Below are 18,527 nucleotides of genomic sequence, written 5' to 3'. Positions count from 1 at the left end.
AAGTGCTCTAAAATCCATACCTGCAGAAGTGTGCATGTCATCAAACTGCAACCCTGTCCAAATACATACTCCTCAAGGTCGTGATAGAGATGTGCAAGCATACTCCGACCCCAAGCATACACTCTCCTGTGTCTCTCCATCGCTCTGATGCACCATGTGAGACCCCCATGCATGTGCATACCTCGCCCATTAGGGCAGACGGCTAGTGCTATGATGGCGATCATAAGGCGTCTCAGAAGGGGTACCTCCCCTATAGGATGTAAGAGCTAACTGACCATGATGCGACCTCTTGTCTCGCTCGGCATGACTCTCCCTATGCAATATACCCGCTCCCTCTGATGATCCTCTGCTGACCGATCGGTCGCGTATGTAACAGTCGCTCCTCTGATAGGAAGACGAAGTATACGGTACACATCCTCGAGTGTAACCGTCAGCTCCCCTACTGGAAGATGAAATGTGCATGTGTCAGGATCCCATCGCTCCATCAATGCCATCAGCATTGCAGGATGGAACCGAATGGCTGGCATGAGGATCACATACCATAATCCCACGATCGATAATGTGTCTCTCTCTGCCTGAGTCAGCCGCGGAATCTGATCTCGCAAACTGCGAAGAATATGTCCCGCTATATGCTCTCTCATGTATGGGAGGCCCTGCAACACAAAAACATAACCGTAATCAGTACTCGATCATCAAAATCGCTCATGCAAGCTATCGAACATCGTATGCCAAGCCCTGATTGGGACCATGGCGCCCTGGTTGGGACCATGGCGCCCTGTCAGGGACCATGGCACCCTGAGGGGACCATGGTGCCCTGGGGGGACCAGGGCACCCCACAGGGACCATGGCGCCCTGGGGGGACCATGGCGCCCTGTGTGGGGCCCGGGTCAGCCTTCAGGGCCCGCAAACAATCACAGAAAAGTCAAAATGCGGAAAATCAAAAGTCAAATGTTCAGTCAACTCACCTCGTCTAGTGGCTCGTCGTCAATCACGGCCTGGCGCAGGATCTCAACCCTCGTGGGACGCTTCGATCGTCATGAAGGCATGATGATGGCTATGTGGGCTCCACTGCAATGAACAGTATTTAGAAAACAACAAAGTGACAAATGCAAATGTCTCTTTCAAGGTATATACTTTCATTTCTTTATCTTTACCTTTCAAACCCTAATTTTCCTCTTTCACTCATTTCATCATAACTTGAGTTTGGGAGATGCGATTTTCGAACCGTTTGTTGCGTAGGAATCGTATTTTCATTCCCCTACTCTCGAGATGTTCCAAAAAGTGCTCTGATGAAGCCTATTTAGTGAACGTCCCTCATCAATGCTCTCTTATACAATTTGTCGCAAGTAAACATGCTACCCTGTTTCACCTCCCTGATAAGCAAGTCGAAATAGGGGGGGGCATATAGCTACTCACAAATTTCATCACTTTCTTTAGTAAGCATTAGGTGATTTTGTGATCTAACGTGTGTTTTTTAAGGTGCGGTTCCTAACTGTGTACTGCAGATACCGCTGGGGGCTTTGTCCGACAACTTATGGATATATCATTTTTCAAATGATGTTTACTTTTCTGTACTTTAGCTTGCATATGCACGTAGTACTCATATGACCGCTAAAGTGGGGGCTAAATGTAACGTCATAAATTGTACGCACTTGCTAAAGCGGTACAATTTAACACCTAGTTTAGCACCCGCCTTAGTGCATTTTACATTTTGCATTGCATTGCTCCTTTAGCACTTAATTAATCAAATTAATTAGGTCTAAGGTCCTATTTCATCATCCTTCACATCATAAAGTCGGGCCCTTTCGTTAAAGTGTGCCCCTTTTCATTTTATTCCTCCAATACATCATCTAATCAAAAACCCTAATTAAGTCCTATTTCAAACTTGGGGGCTTGATTTCGGGGGTCAAAACATCTCGAAATCACCTGTAACTTTGAGATTCTCTCTAAAACCATCATATCTGACGGCTCTGAAAATTTGGTGAAAAGTTGTCGGGACCGTGGCGCCCGGAGTGCACACGGTCCCGGACATTTTTCCCAAAATTTTAGGAGTGCGATCCAATCATAAAATAAAGCTTAACCCCAATAAATTGGCGGGATATTCAATCTCTAGGTCGGCCAAAAGACGAAATTGCTACCTAGGGTTTCATACATAAGAGCTCTCTTTCTTCATTTGAAAGGATCGGATTTTTGTTTCCAGGAACCTCATATGCAGCGAAAGAGCAGATCTTTGAAGACTTCAACATCTTACAACATCCCTCTATCAAGCATTTATCAATTCCATTCATCCATTTAGGGCTTGGAAGACATTGAAGAACAATAGGAGATTACCGACTGAAGATTGGCTTGTACCTCTCCCTTGAGGGTTGGGTATGATTTCATGTTGTTTTCATGTCTTTGCATAAGCTTCAATATCTCATTTATTCATGCTTTAGATCACTTTGCATCTTGATTTAGAGCATTTACATTATCATTTACAAGCAATTAGGGTTTACTTTCTAGGTTGCTCTAGTTTGCTTTCTTGCATTTTAGGACCTTGTACACACACTAGGTCTGCACACACAATACATTTTACAAAACAACTTGGCTATTCGTGGAGGTGGAAATCACCGAAGCGGGGGTTTGACTAAGGCAGGTTTTTCAGATATAAGTGCAGGTTTCAGGACTCGGACGACGCCGCAGGATACAGATCCGGAGAGAACAGGTCGAGATAGCACTCTGCATCAAATTGCAGAGCAAAAGACTGGAACAGGGGTGCTGGGCGCCCTGGTCCTGCCAGGACAGGGGCGCTGGGCGCCCTGGTCCTTGGGACAGAGGCACTGGGCGCCCTGGTCCTCCGGACAGACAACATTTTTGACAGTTTCCGACAGTGTTCCAGAGTGCAAAACACAGTTTCCGGTGCAGTTTCAGGTGCAGAATCAGGACAGTGGCGCCCGCACCCCCGTCCCGAACATTTTCAGTCCGATTTTGACTCCGGGTACGCATTTGCATTCTTGTTTTATCCTTGTGTTTACAGCTTTCCATTGTCTAGGTTCAATTCTGCAATCTTGTTGTTAGTTCATACTTGCATTTTAGGGTTAGGAATTGGACTTGCATAATCTTACCTTTCAATTACAACAAAGGAATAGAAACCCTAATAGGTAGCCCGTGGCTCTCTCTTTCACAAAAGGAAGTAGCCAATTGTGCGATACCTCTAGGCTCTTTCGTAGTCCGTAATGTGTGACAAGAGGTAGGATTAGGGCATGATAACCTAGTCTCGCTTTTTCCCCCACACAGAAACACATTGTTTCACCAAGAAGAAACTCCCTCAATCTTATAAGCTCCCTGAATCTTATGCTTGGAGCGATGATACTCAAACTACATTGCCTATGTCAAAGCGGCTAGCTCCCTTCCAATTATAATTACTAGAATAGACTAAAATAAGATAGAGAAGATAATGATGAAAAATAGACTTTCAATAATACTGAAGCTAAATTGCCTATGTGAAAGCAATGATAATAATGGAAAAATAGACATTCATAATCAAACAACTATATATCACCTATAAGATCTTTTGACAAATCAATATCCACCAAAATATGTCCAAAAATTATATGGATAAACAAATTGGTCGCAGAATTAAATACCATAAAATGATCCAATATGTTGCCTGTAGCATGATACTGACCAAAAACTAACAGAATAGAAGAACAAACAAAGACGGGTTTGAGCCATAGTGAATGCTACCCCACATCTAAAATCCACCGTTGAGCATTCAATCCCGTATAGAAAATAGAAATTAAAAATCCCTTAGAACATGGGTATATCTCCGCGTTATCCTCAATTTGAGGACTCGAGGCAGCCATTGATGAAACTATCCAATCAATCCTATTGTTAAATAAAGTTGTTCAAACTTAATCACACACAAAGTAGAGCAGTCGCCCTCAGAATCATTTCACATTTGACATGACAGGATTGGCAGATATATCTGCTATATTCTCCTAGGTGCAAGGGACAGAATCCTCACGAGCTGATGACCCACCAACCCAATCAAACCATCCAATCAATCCTATTGTTAAATAAAGTTTTAAAATATTAAATTTCATTTTTTAATAATTAAATATTTTACAAATAAATTATAGAATATTATTATTAAAAAATTAGAATATATAAATTAATATGTTTAGAGAGAGAATTTTTTGGATTCTTTCTTATAAAGAAAGCATAAAAAGAACATTATATACAGAAAATATAAGTACAAATAATTATAAGAATTTCTATTGATAACATCAAAGAACATTTATAATGGTTTCTATTAACAGTATAGAAGAACCTTAGACTAGTAGAGTGATCATTGACAACCCAAATAATATTAACTAGAAAGCTCAAAAAAGAACATGGCTCATAGATACACAATTTGTGCAACTACACACATCATAAAAGTAAAATCAATAAAGGCATATTGTCCAATTATTCATCCACCCCCAACTTACCATGTTTCTTCAACCTACACTTCACTTGCCTATTCACTAGTGCTTGACATGTTGATGTATATTTTAAATTTTTTTCATTAATTTATTAAGTATTTCCCTACACCAAATGTGGCATTATTAGGTATGCTTATTTGATTTTAAAAATAGTGTGTGAGAATGATAGGTATCTTTATCTTCTATAAGTGTTAAACTTTTCCTATATAGATATTGAGGTGCATACATATCTTATGAGTAACACGTATTAATGGATGAGTGGTCCACCTTGGTTAAATGCATTCAACCTGTTATGTATTTGCATGTGATGATTTTGTTACATGTATTTTTTATCTTGACTAATGGGAATAGTATTGTTCATCCTATTATTTACTATTGAGTAGTGATGTTGGTATAACTATATAATTAGGTGTTAGCTTGATTTACAACTTATTGTAAAATATATCATGCTATTAAAGCCATGATGCTATAATGTGGTTCATTCTTCTTATTTTTGAAAAAAAATATTTTTTTAATTTTGGATGGGAGTTATTTTCTTATAACCGAGCCAATGTTTTTTTACACAAATGTTTATAAAGCATGAGAAAGTTAATCTATGCTTTCATTTCACTAAAATCAAACAATAGGATGCTAAGTCACTATTTGATTTATTTGTTTTTGTTTTAGCTTTGTTTTATATATTGCATGTTTTTCCATGTTTCTTGCTCGAATCTTGAGTGCACCATTATGATTGAAAATAAATTAATCTTTTTTGTTATCGAGAAAATAAAGAAGTATTTTGATTAAAATAATTAATTTTCACGTTATTTTTCTGGATTTCACATCATTTGTATAGCCACCATATCACCTTGCTAATTCATTACATTTCTATTGATATTATCTATATAGATCCATAAAAAATGTTGATAAGTGAATCATTAACATTAACTTTATGATTGGTATAGAAGATTTGATGTGCAAACTCAAGGGACTGGTGGAGATTAGCAAAGAAGCTATGCTTAATAGTATGGATGGCCCCAAAAGGGTTAATGAAAAAATTGCTATACAGAAAACCCAACCTACCAATTCAGATCCGTCTTCTGCTACCAATTTGGACAACAATTGCAATGCAATCACCCCTACTAGGACCAAAAGCAAAAAATAGGAAAAAGGCAGCTCGTGATTTATTATGGAGGAGCTCGAAGAGATTAACAATAATACGATTCAGAAGAATGTTGAGCTCATGAAAACTCTTAGTTAGTGGTTTTTGTCTTTTTTTGTGTTTTAGTCTAGTATGTTTTTGTTTGGTTCAGTGGGGAGCTTCCCCAGTTTTAGTTTCTATTTAGCAGTTGTTTAGACTTTGGTTTGCTACTAGTTCTGTTTTTGTTGGATTTGGGTTTTGGGTCCCTATAAAACCCATTTATCTCAATCAAAAATATTAACTTTATGATCTATTAACATCATCATTTTTCATGGGTTGGGAAGCATACCTCTCCATTGAGATTTTTAATTTTGTATTTTGACTTAAAAGGCTCATACATTTTCCCTTAGGTGTCCAATTTTAAAGAATTTTGATTGTTTCTACTTTTTTACTTATATGTTGGTGTGGTTTGTTTCTTATTTGAAAACTAATTTTCAAGAATTTGAGTATTATCAATAAAATTTATTAGTAATCCTAAGTTTCAAAACTTTGTTTACTCATAAATTTAACATCTAGGCTTGTTTTCATTAGTTCTTTTTTTAAGCAGATATTTTTCAATCCATTTATAATTGCTAAGTAATAGAGTGAAGCTATTATAACAATAACATAAACTTTGTACAAATTTTAGTAAACATGCATTAAGATAAATATGTGAATGAAAATGGAAAAAATATATAAAGTCAACAAGATAGAGAAATATAATCAAACATTAGATTTACATGGAGAAATCATTTTGAGGAAAAAAATCCAATAGAAAATAAAGCACCAAGTATGTAGTTATCTTCACGAATAGGAATAAAATACTCAAGCACACTTCTATCTTCAATCAAACACCTATGAACCTACAAATTTGCATATCATCTCCCATGCTTGCAAAGCACTACCTTGAGCCTCCAATTCATAGAAAAAATATTATAAAAAATGATAAATAATTTCTAGTACAATGGACTCAAACCTTGAGACAAGTAGTTTACGTACATGCAAAATGTACCTTGTTAGGAATCGGGAAGGAAAAATGAGAGGGGGTTGGGGGGGGGGTGAATTAGTTGTGAACCAGTTATATTAAATTATGACCCAAAACAAATTATTCCAACATGAAACTCAGTGCCGGTAAAATAAACTTAAGTGTCGATAAAATAGATTAACAATTATAGCAGTAGCGGTGTAACTTAATGCATGAAATAGAAAGAGAAACAACATCCACAACACATGACACAAAGATTTTGACGTGGAAACCCTATAAGGGGAAAAAACACAATGGGAAACCTTACCCACAATCAGATGATACTAATCCAAATAGTAAGTGTATACAAATGGGGTCTGCACATGCAGAAAGGCCAACCGCCTAGAACTCACTGCTCATTCAGAAAATAGGAGTCACACTAACTACAGTTGGATTGTTAAATCCAATAACAATGTACTGCTTTGGAATAGCATCTGCAATGCTAGATAAAGTATCAGTTTAAGCTCTGAACATGAGTGCCAAACACCTTCATAACCTTCCTTTAACCTTCAAATAATGTCTGCGTGATTCACACAAGGATCTGCTTATTTTTGCTCTTCAATATTCGCACACTCATCATATCCGATCTTCAATAAGATCTTACAATTATTTATACAAAACCTAAGACCTATACATGAGGTCGGCTCACTAAAGATATTACAATTAAATCAATTACAAATAAGTATTGATGCAATAAAATATGTCATCTCAATACATTATCCAATCAATAAACCATTTCCAAAACATGTCGTGCTGATCTGGAATAGATATCATGTACCAGTCCATAACCTAGACTTATCTGCTGGTAAAGGCAAATATGTGAACGTGATTAGACCAATAAGAAAAACACCAAATCCAAACATCCAATCCATGTCTTCGACATAACCAAATGATCTCCAGATGATAACAAGTTATCATCACTACCGGTGAACCATATAACCTGCTGGTGAACATATACCGGTGACTGTACATAAGCTACTAACCATGCCGGTGAACACAATGTGCCGGTTCAACAATAAACCAATATAACTAGAGTGCCAATTCAACAATGTAGACATCTAGAAAGATAAGTGTTCAGATCAATGACAAAACCAATGCAACACATGATGAAGTCATCCATAATACCAACAATCTCCCCCTTTGGCATTGATGGCAACACTAGATGGAAAAACATCTAAGTGCCAAAAACAGAATGCCAAAAACCAACAATCTCCCAAAATAGCTGAATACAAAGTTCTGTGCCAAAATAGAAACTATATAACCAAAATACATCTCTCCCCAAAGTACAAAGTTTTTCCATATATATCTCTCCTCCTTTGACATCAAATGCCAAAGAAGTGAAGAATCAAAATCAAAACATATCATACTATTAACTCCTCCCCCTAAGAAGCATCTCTCCTTCATCAAGACCGGAAAAAGATTTTTCTATTAGATTTTGTCGGTTTGATGCCAATCTTCATTATTCAAGTCTTTGTTGGTGTGGAAATTGTTCCAAGCTTCTCTTTGAGATATTCAAATGTTTCCTTAGGCAAAAGCTTTGTAAAAATATCTATAATTTACTCTTTAGTATTCACATAGACCAATCTTACTTCATTTGCTTCAACATTCTCTTTCAGAAAATTGTAATTAATAGAAACATGCTTTGTCTTAGAGTGAAATAGCAGATTATTTGATATATCAATTATTGTTGAATTATCACAATGAATAATTATCGGTTTTTTGTATTTTACCTTGATATCCTTCAACATTTGCTTGATCCATAATACCTGAGTACAATTAGTTGCTCTTGCAACATATTCTACTTCTGTTGTAGATAATGATGTACAAGTCTGCTTCTTGTTGATCCATGAAATCAATCTTCTGCTAAGAAAGAATGCACCACTAGTGGTACTCTTTCTATCATCTACATCTCCCGCCCAATTTGAATCTGTATATGCACATAACTCAAAATTGTCATCCTTAGGATACCATAAACCAAGATTTGTTGTGCCTTGTAGGTACCGGAAAATCCTTTTTACTTTTGATTCATGATTTTCTTTAGGATTGCTTTGAAATTTAGAAACAATACATATTGCATTCATTATATCAAGTCTGGTTTGTGTCAAATACAATAATCCTCCAATCATATATTTGTACCTTGTCGGATTAATAGGAGTTGAATCATCCTTCAATGTCAATTTATCAGTTGTAGTCATAGGAGTACTTGCCGGTTTGGAGTTTTCCATACCAAATTTCTTTAAAAGTTCCTTAAAGTATTTTGTTTGACATATGAATATACCTTTATTTGTTTGTGATATCTGCAAACCTAGAATTTTTTTAATCTCTCCAATCATAGACATTTCAAATTCTTCCTACATCTTGTTAGAAAAGTCTTTACATAACCCATCTTCACCTCCAAAAATGATATCATCCACAAATACTTCAATAACCAAAATATCATCATTGGTAACTTTGTAATACAAATTGTTGTCAACATTACCTTTTGTGTATCCAAGCTTTAGAAGATATTTATCCAATCTAGCATACCAAGCTCTGGGAGCTTGCTTCAATCCATATAAATCTTTCCTTATTCTGCAAACCATATCCTTATCATCTATCAAAGAAAATCCATTAGGTTGTTCAATGTAAACTTCCTCTTCAAGATCTCCATTCAAAAATGCACATTTTATATCCATCTGATAAACTTTATAGTTCTTGTGAGTTGCAAATGCAAGAAATAGTCTAACTGCCTCAATTCTGGCTACCGGTGCAAAGGTGTCATTATAATCAATTCCTTCTTTCTGAGAATAACCTTTACAAACTAATCTTGCTTTATTTTTTATTACTTCACCATCTTCATTAAGTTTATTTCTATATACCCATTTAGTTCCAATTACTTTTTTGTCTTTAGGCCGGGGAACTAATGTCCAAGAGTTGTTCTTTTCAATCTGTTCTAATTCTTCTTCCATTGCTTTTATCCAATCTTTATCCTGACATGCTTCAATAACAGATGCTGCTTCAACTTGAGAAATTAAACATACCTCTTCATTTGCCAATCTTCCTCTAGTCATAACACCTTGATTTTTATTTCCAATTATCTGTTTCTCTAATGATTCAATCTTACATACCTGGATTTATTGTGATATAAATTCACATGATGTTGTTCTTCAGTCATAGTTGAGTTTTCTGATGATGCCGGTGTGACTGGATCTTTATTCTATATCGGTGCAATCTATGTCAGTTCATTTATAATCATTTCAACTATTGGTTCTACAGATCTTGAATCTCCTTTAAAATGTTCATCTATCTTCACATTAGTACTCTTAATGATTTTCTGCAATCTTTTATTATAACATCTATATGCCTTGCTTCTAGATGAATAACCAAGAAATATTCATTCATCACTTCTAGAATCAAATTTGCCAATATACTCATCTCGCGTAATATAACATTTGCTTCCAAATATTCTGAAATATTTAAGAGGAGTATGACCAAACCATAGTTCATAAGGGGTCTTACCGGTTTCACTTTTGATGTGAACTCTATTGAAAGTATAAACCGTTATATTCATTGCTTCTCTCCAATACACATGAGGTAGATTTGCTTCCATCATCATGGTTCTTGCTGCATCTAGAATAGTTTTGTTCTTCCTTTCCACAACTCCATTCTGCTGGGGTGTCCGGGGTGCTGATATTTTTCTTTTGATTCCATTCACTTCATAGAATGCATTAAATTCTCTAGATGTAAATTCTCCTCCTTGATCAGATCTTAAACATTTGATTTTCTTTCCCGTTTAATTTTGTACCATTACCTTGTATATCTTGAATTTCCCAAAAGCTTCTGATTTCTCCCTTAGAAAGGTAGCCCAACACATTCTAGAATAATCATCAATTATTAGCATAAAGTATCTATGTCCTTGAAGACTTCTTGTTCTTGTTGGACCACATAAATTAGTATGATTTAAATGAAGAATATATTGGATTTCTCATAAATGCTTTTAAATGTTGTTCTAACTTGCTTTCCCATTTGACATTCCTTACATACCAGATTATGAGGTTTCACAATCTTAGGTAAATCCCTTACTTCCTTAGTTGAACTGATCTTTACAATGCAATCAAAATTCACATGACAAATTCTCTTATGCCATAACCAACTTTCATCAATGTGAGCAATCAAACATGTCTTATTGTTGGTATTCAAATGAAAGATATTACCTTTAGTCTGATTACCGGTTGCAATCTCCAATCCAATTTTGTTTATGATTTTGCATTTTCTATTCTTGAATTGTAACTGAAATCCTTTTTCCACTAACTAACCAACATTCAAAATATTATGCTTTAAACCTTCTACATAATAGACATTGTCAGTATTATGCTTACCATCCAAAGATATAGTGCCTCTTCCTTTGATTAAACAAGCTTTATCATCTCCAAATCTTACTAGTCTTCCATGAATTTCCTATAATGATAAGAATTTTATTTTATCACTAGTCATATGATGCAAGCATCCACTATCAATGATCTATTCATCCTTTTCTTCAATTTTTGTTGCTAGGGCCTGTTCTACCGATTTGACAATAGGTGTCGATTGATCTTATTTTATTGAAACAAATGCCCATCCACTATCTGCTGGATCTTCATATGAATCATTTGTAACACCTTCATCTGCATAGTAACATGACTTATCTCTGTTTTTCTTAAATCTGTATCTCGGATATTCAGGGTTAGGTTTGTATGTTCTTTTTGCTTCCTCCCTTAGTCTGGGATGTCTATCAGGACACCTAGATGCTATATGACCAACTTTATTGAAATTAAAACATTTGAAAGGTGCTTTGCCTTCATACTTACTTCCTACTAGACCATTAGGCATCTTCCTTGCAAATAGGGCTTCAAGTTCTTCATTTTCTCTTCTCATATCTTCAAGTTCTTTTGCATAAAGTGCTTTCCTTGATCAGTTTTGTTAGATGATGATGATGATGATGCTTTGAAACCTAAATCAGTCTTGACTGTAGCAACAGGACCAAACTCTTCAAGCTCAAATGCAGAAAGTTTTCCAACCAAGGTATCTCTAGAAACTAATGTATTAGGCATTGTTCTCAACACGTTAATAGCAGTCACTTTCATTTTGTAAGCCGGTGGCAAAGCTCTTAAAACTTTAGAAACAATTTCATCTTCACTTAAAGATTCTCCACAACATTGTATTCCTAAAAAAATTTCATTAACTCTTTCATTCAATGTTTCTATTTTATCCCAAATAGCTTTAGCAATAGACCGGTATGATAATCTGATGATTTGCTAATCTGATAATGCACTCAAAAGTGCTTCTCTTGCTTTGCAATCATTCTCCAAGTCCTTAGCCAATGTCAATGGATGAGGTTGATTCAAAGTAGGACCAACATAGCCATTCTTTGTAACATCCCATATATCTCTTCCAATGCAGTTCAGATGTGTTTCCATTCTGATCTTCCATATACCATAGTTAGTTCCATCAAGTTTAGGATTGTCCTTCCTAAAAATATTTTTTGCCATAGGATCTCCTCAAGCTGTTAGGATTCTGCAAAAAGAAGACTTAGCTCGAATACCAATTGTTAGGAAGTGAAAAGGACAACTGAGAGGGAGGGAGTGAATCAGTTGTGAACCAGTTATATTAAATTATGACCCAAAACAAATTATTCCAACTTAAGTGTTGGTAAAACAGATTAATAGTTATAGCAGTACCAGTGCAACTTAATGCATGAAATAGAAAGAGAAACAACATCCACAACACATGACACAAATATTTTGACGTGGAAACCCTATAAGGGGAAAAAACACGGTGGGAAACCTTACCCACAATCAGATGATACTACTGTAGATAGTAAGTGTATACAAATGGGGTCTACACATGCAGAAAGGCCAACCGCCTAGAGCTCATTTCTCAATCACAAAATAGGAGTCACACTGACTATAGTTGAATGGTTAAATCCAATAACAATGTACTGCTTCGGAGTAGCATCTGCAAAACTAGATTCGGTACCGGTTTAATCTCTGAACATGAGTGTCAAACACCCTCATAACCTTCCTTCAACCTTCAGATAATGTCTGCGTGATTTGCACAAAAATTTGCTTAGTTTTTCTCTTCAATATTTGCACACACTCATCATATCCGATCTTCAATAAGATCTTACAATTATTACAATTAAATCAATTACAAATAAGTCTTGATGCGATACAATATGTCAACTCAATACATTATCCAATCAATAAACCATTTCCAAAACGTGTTGTGTTGATCTGGAATTGATATCATGTACCGGTCCATAACCTAGACAGGTATATGTCAGTAAAGGCAAATATGTGAACTCAATTAGACCAATAAGAAAAACACTAAATCCAAACATTCAATCCATGTCTTTGACATAACCAAATGATCTCTAGATGATAAAAAATTTATCATCACTGCCGATGAACCATATAACCTATTGTTTAACATATACCGGTGACTGTGCATAGTTTACTAACCATGCCGATGAACACAATGTGCTAGTTCAACAATAAACCAATATAACCAGAGTGCCAAATCAACAATGTAGACCCCTTCTCCTTCTCCTTCTCCTTCTCCTTCTCCTTCTCCTTCTCCTTCTTCTTCTTCTTCTTAAAAACAAAGTGCATTTGAGACTTATAAGCCTGATTTGCACTTGAGAGGCTAAAAAACATAAAATGGTATAAATTAGGCTTGGAAGTTTGATTTGTACCTAGGGAGATCAAATAATGATAAATGGTGGCGATCAGGCTTTCAAACTTGATTTACACCATTTAAAAGTGAAGGGAAGAATACACTTCATTCGGTCTTTGTTGAGGTTATAAACTTGACGTGCACCATGTAACATGCAAGGAGAAACTACGCATAATATGGTAATGGTGTAGGGTGGGGGTATGGCCTTGACATACATCGTAAGGTGAGACTTTAGTGTAGTTTGGGGTCATCACCCCGCCATAGATTGAAAGGCAAGAGATAACCACAAAGTTTCCTAATGACTAATGAGGTGAACAAAATGCCTCGTAAAATGAACTCTTAGAGAAATGATAATGAATTCAAATAAAGATTCGTAGCTGTTATCCTTGTTTTTGCTTCAAGCTAAAAACAAGGATAATAATAGGAACCTCTGACAAAGTTCTTATTTCCTATTTCTCATTAGGGTAGGAGCCCTTGGGAGGAAAGGGGAAAAATTAGAACATGTGGGCACTTGGTGAAGCTAGTTACATGTTGACATGTGGTAGATGATGATTGAACCATTTCTAGTGACAATTGAACTTCCTCCCCCAATGGTTGAGCTACCGGGTCTTGTTTGTTCTTAGTTCTTAATTAAAAAGTTTTCCCAACTATCCCTACAGTGCCATCCTCAGATCACCAGTTTGGAAAGGTTTTAACTGAATCCCCTTTCATGTTAGCCAAAAATTGGTGAAGGAAAGGATATTCTAAAATCTAGCCCTAATTGAAGTATTTTCTTTCTGAGACCATTGAAGAAGAGGCAAGGGTGAATCTACAATCTTACTCTTTTCATATATAGGATCTAGAATGATTCTATCATTCTCAAGATCACTAGGAATATCAACAAGATTTAGGTTCTCAATTTGTTCCACTATAAGGCAATAATCGTCGAGCCTTCTAATATCCTCTTCTATTCTACAATCAATCCAAATATCCTCTACTCGGTGAACATGAGTATAACTAGATTTTTAAGTTTGTTCTTCATACCTTTGTAGTCAAAATGTTTCCTAGCCTTGAAGAACTTCATTTTTACTCTTCTCATCTCTTCATCCATGGCATTGGATTTGTAGATGGAATTGATTGAATGTCTCCCAATAGTAAAGGATAGCTTGAAACCAATCTTGTGCAAACTTGATTGACGGTCATGCACCACCACCATCTGATGAGCTAGTTCCATGAGTACAATTTTGTCTGATGGGTACCTAAGAATCATGAAAGGTTCACCATCAAAGAATCCTATTCTGAGATATGTAAAAGAAGGGAATTGTAAGAATATGCACCCATATTGGTTCATCACATTCCAAGATTCATTTGATACTCTGTTCTTTTGAAGATATTTATCAAACATGCACATATAATGATAAAAGAAAGCATCATTCACTCTCTTGAAATGATGTAAATTGTTCTTGACAGTCAATTGTGAGTAATACTAATATACAGGAATCTGACTCTTGTCTCATATGGTAGACAATCTTGTAAAATGCCTCATTGAGGGTGCTGCATATACTAGATATGAAGTCATATAAAATGTCAAAGTGGTAGGAACTTTGGTTAACTGCTCACACAAAGCATCACTTATCTATTTACCCCAAAAGATCTTCATCTTATTTTTCTGAATAGTATGGATGTATTGATACATCCACTTATGATAAGTATCTAAAATAGGAAGTCCCTTTAATCTATTGAGAAGAGTAATCAAATCATTTACTTCTTCAATGAAGTCACTTCGATGAATAGTCTCAAGTCATCTTGCAATAGTGGACCTTGGAGTCTTCAACCATTATCATTGATATTTCTTCTCCACTTATCTAAGTTGTTGTCATAGTATGCTTGTGTTGATTGCATATCAATATTAGCATATTGTGCAATATTTGGACAGTTGAAGATAGTGTCAAAGAAATCCTCATCCAATTTGATGAGAGATTTCTTTCCCTTTGCGTCCTTGACTCACCTACTTACTGGATCATACTTGTTAGCTAAAGCCAACACAAACTCCGTGCTGACATTGGGAAAGTTGCAACCAAATGAATGTCATTGTTGATGGTTGTCTCCATTTTGTAGTGTAGACACCTAAAAAATGTCTCATGAATTGCATACTACTTATTCGTCTAATTAATTAAGTAATTCTTTAATTATTTGATTAAACTATTTATTTCTTTTGATCATCACATTCAACATTTCTAATTATTCTATTGCTATTCTTTAATCAATTCATCATTTAATCAATCAAACCCTTCTCAAATATTAATTAAATATTATTTATTTAATTAATTATGACTTATTCCTTAGTTAAATAATTTTAATTATTTAATTAAACTCATTTCTAATGTTTAAATAATTTTATTTAAATTATTTAAATAAATTAACAATTATTCCTCCAATCCTCAAATTCTAATTCTAATTAATTTCACCTAATTTTATTTCATTCTTCCCCAAATTTGAATTTCACTTAATTTCATTTCTTCTAAATTAACATTTCACCAAATGTGAATTTCAGTTGAATTTCATGTGCATCTTAGCATTCCAAAATCTAAATTCAAATCCAAATTGAAAATGAAAATTAAATTCAACTTAAAAATCCTACAACACATGTTGAAAATCAAATTGATTGATCAAATTAGTTATCTAATTAGTTAACTCAGTTAACTCTTCAATCTCCCCTTTTCACTCCAAATCATCTTTTTCTGACTAATCAATCGATTTAGTCTTATGATCCATCAATTCATTCATCTCCTTCATCATCTCAGTAAACTGGATAATCTATTTAGTTGTCTCCCCAATCAATCATGTTAACAGATCAATCAAATTGAGTTCACTCTTCAATCAATCTCAATTGACTAGCAATCAACACTTCAGTTGACTATCAATCAACACTTGAGTTCAAATCCTCACCCCTTATGTATTGAAAATCTATAAATTTAACCTCTTTTCTCAATTCAATCTAGAATCACAAGTCTTTGAAATAGTTGGTAATCTATGTAGGAAATCAGTGCAATACTTGAGAGCCAATTCAACAACTAAGGAGAAGTGCAATGGAATCTTTGTCAAATCGATTGAGGGAGTCTTAATTAGATTTATTTGCTCATTTCAATTGATTTTACATTATTGGATTGTTAGTTAGGATTAATTTAATTAGATTAGAGTTTGTGATTCACTCTTATAATCTGATTAATTATGATGATTTTAACCCTAATACATGTAGTACTGTGGCAGCTCTCTGACTCTCTATAGGAATTCTTCGAGATCTATGTGCCCTATCTCTGTGTCCCTGATATTACCAATATTAGATGACACAATTCAAGATGGAAAGATCGGATGAGGGTCCTAATTTGTGAACTTCATTGCTTTCTTGCATGGTGATGGCTTCATTATTTGACTGTGATTGCAACTGCAACATTTGGAAAAGATCATCACCATGCTTTAGCTTATTAGAATCACCTTGTTAGGATTTCAAAAACCCCAATTTGTTAATAGAACAAAATTCCTTTGAGTGCAAGTTGGATTTGTATCTCCAATCTACATGTTTGTATATCTAGTGTAAATCAGGCTTATAAGTCCTAAGCCTGATTTGCACTTGAGAGGCTCAAAAACATAAAATGGTATAAATTAGGCTTGAAACTTTGATTTGCACCTAGGGAGATCAAATAATGATAAATGGTGGCAATCAGGGTTTCAAACCTAATTTACACCATTAAAAAGAAAAGGGAAGAATACACAGCATTTGGTGTTTGCCGAGGTTATAACCCTAACATGCACCATGTAACATGCAAGGAGAAACAATGCATAATATGGTAATCATGTAGGGTGATGGTATGGCCTTGACATACACCATAAGGTGAGAGTTCAGTGTAGGTTGGGGTCATCACCCTGCCATACACTGAAAGGCAAGAGATAACAAAAATAAATGTTGCGTTTGTAACCACAACATCCATTGCATAAACTATGGTGTATGCTAGGACTACAAGCTCTCAACATCCACCATGATGATACCAAAACAAACTTTGCAAAGGGCATTGATAATGGTGTGTGTCGAGGTTTGAAACTCGCCATACACCAACAAAAATAAGAACACGATATATGAAAGGTTTTAATCCTAACACACACCATTGTCAAATGATACTAAAATAAAAACATCTTTGAAGAAAATAGGAAAACACGCTGAGAAACATACCTAAAAGGAGAATGACTTCAATGCGCTGCAAATCCAAAATTTGCAAAAGCCCTTGATCATAAACAAATGAGGGCAAAAAGAAAGATAAAAAGGATAAAAAGAGGAAAAAACCAAAACAATTTCGAACTCAAAAAACAATTAATATGCAACATTGTGCAAAATAAATGTGCACTTTGGGCTTATAAGTTTGATTTACACGAAAGACTCAAAATGGTATAATTCAAAAACATAAGCCCGAATTGCATCATTTTAAGACTAAAAAGTGCAATGTCAGAGTTAAAATCCAACTTTTCACAAAAGACCAAAAGGTGGTGTAAGGTCGGACTTTAAATTTGAATTTGCACCAAAAGACAAAATAATATTTGTTTAAGTTAATTTTTCAATTTAACCAACAAAACTAAGATCAGGAAACAACTGCAAATTTTCCCAATGACTAATGAGGCGAACAAAATGCCTTGAAAAATGAATTCTTAGAGAAATCAGAATAAATTCGAATAAAGATTCGTAGTTGTTATCCTTGTTTTTTCTTCAAGAAAAAAACAAGGATAATAGTAGGAACCTCTGACAAAGTTCTTATTTCCTAGTTCTCATCAGGGTAGGAGCCCTTGGGAGAAAAGGTAAAAAAGTAGAACATGTGGAAACTTGGTAAAGCTAGTTACATGTTGACAAGTGGTAGATGATGATTGAACCATTTCTAGTGACAATTGAACTTCCTCTCCCAATGGTTGATCTACTACGCATGGAAGTATAAACAATGGGGAAGGTGGCGTTTTTGGTGTTGGGAATTTTGGGAATAAAATCACTCCAAAAGAATAAGGTTGAAGGCTTCTAAATATTTTTTTTTGGTACACCTATAATTAATACTACTAGATAATAATGAAATTAAATTTATTTTGTTGAGTGTATTATTTTTTATTGATAGTTGTATTAGCTACATGATTGGGCTACCTATCAAGGTTCCCCAATCTACGATTTCAT

At 35.1% G+C, this 18,527-nt stretch overlaps 1 protein-coding gene across 3 annotated transcripts in view; it reads right to left on the bottom strand.

Moving 5' to 3' along the window:
• Nucleotides 1-18,527, bottom strand: part of LOC131031249 (uncharacterized) — a 52,411-nt gene that overhangs the window by 20,216 nt on the left and 13,668 nt on the right. Inside the window, exon 2 of one of the 3 annotated variants that reach the window (XR_009103012.2) lies at nucleotides 12,250-12,708. The exons of the other annotated variants lie outside the window; for them this stretch is intronic. The gene's annotated coding sequence lies outside the window, so the exon portion shown is untranslated. Of the gene's footprint in view, nucleotides 1-12,249; nucleotides 12,709-18,527 lie in introns of those variants that run through there. 3 annotated transcript variants of the gene reach the window in all.

Source organism: Cryptomeria japonica, chromosome 8 (genome assembly GCF_030272615.1).
Source record: "Cryptomeria japonica chromosome 8, Sugi_1.0, whole genome shotgun sequence".
Taxonomy (NCBI): Eukaryota; Viridiplantae; Streptophyta; class Pinopsida; order Cupressales; family Cupressaceae; genus Cryptomeria; species Cryptomeria japonica.
The sequence above is the reverse complement of the archived record's forward strand: the minus strand, read 5'-3'. Positions and strand labels throughout refer to the sequence as shown.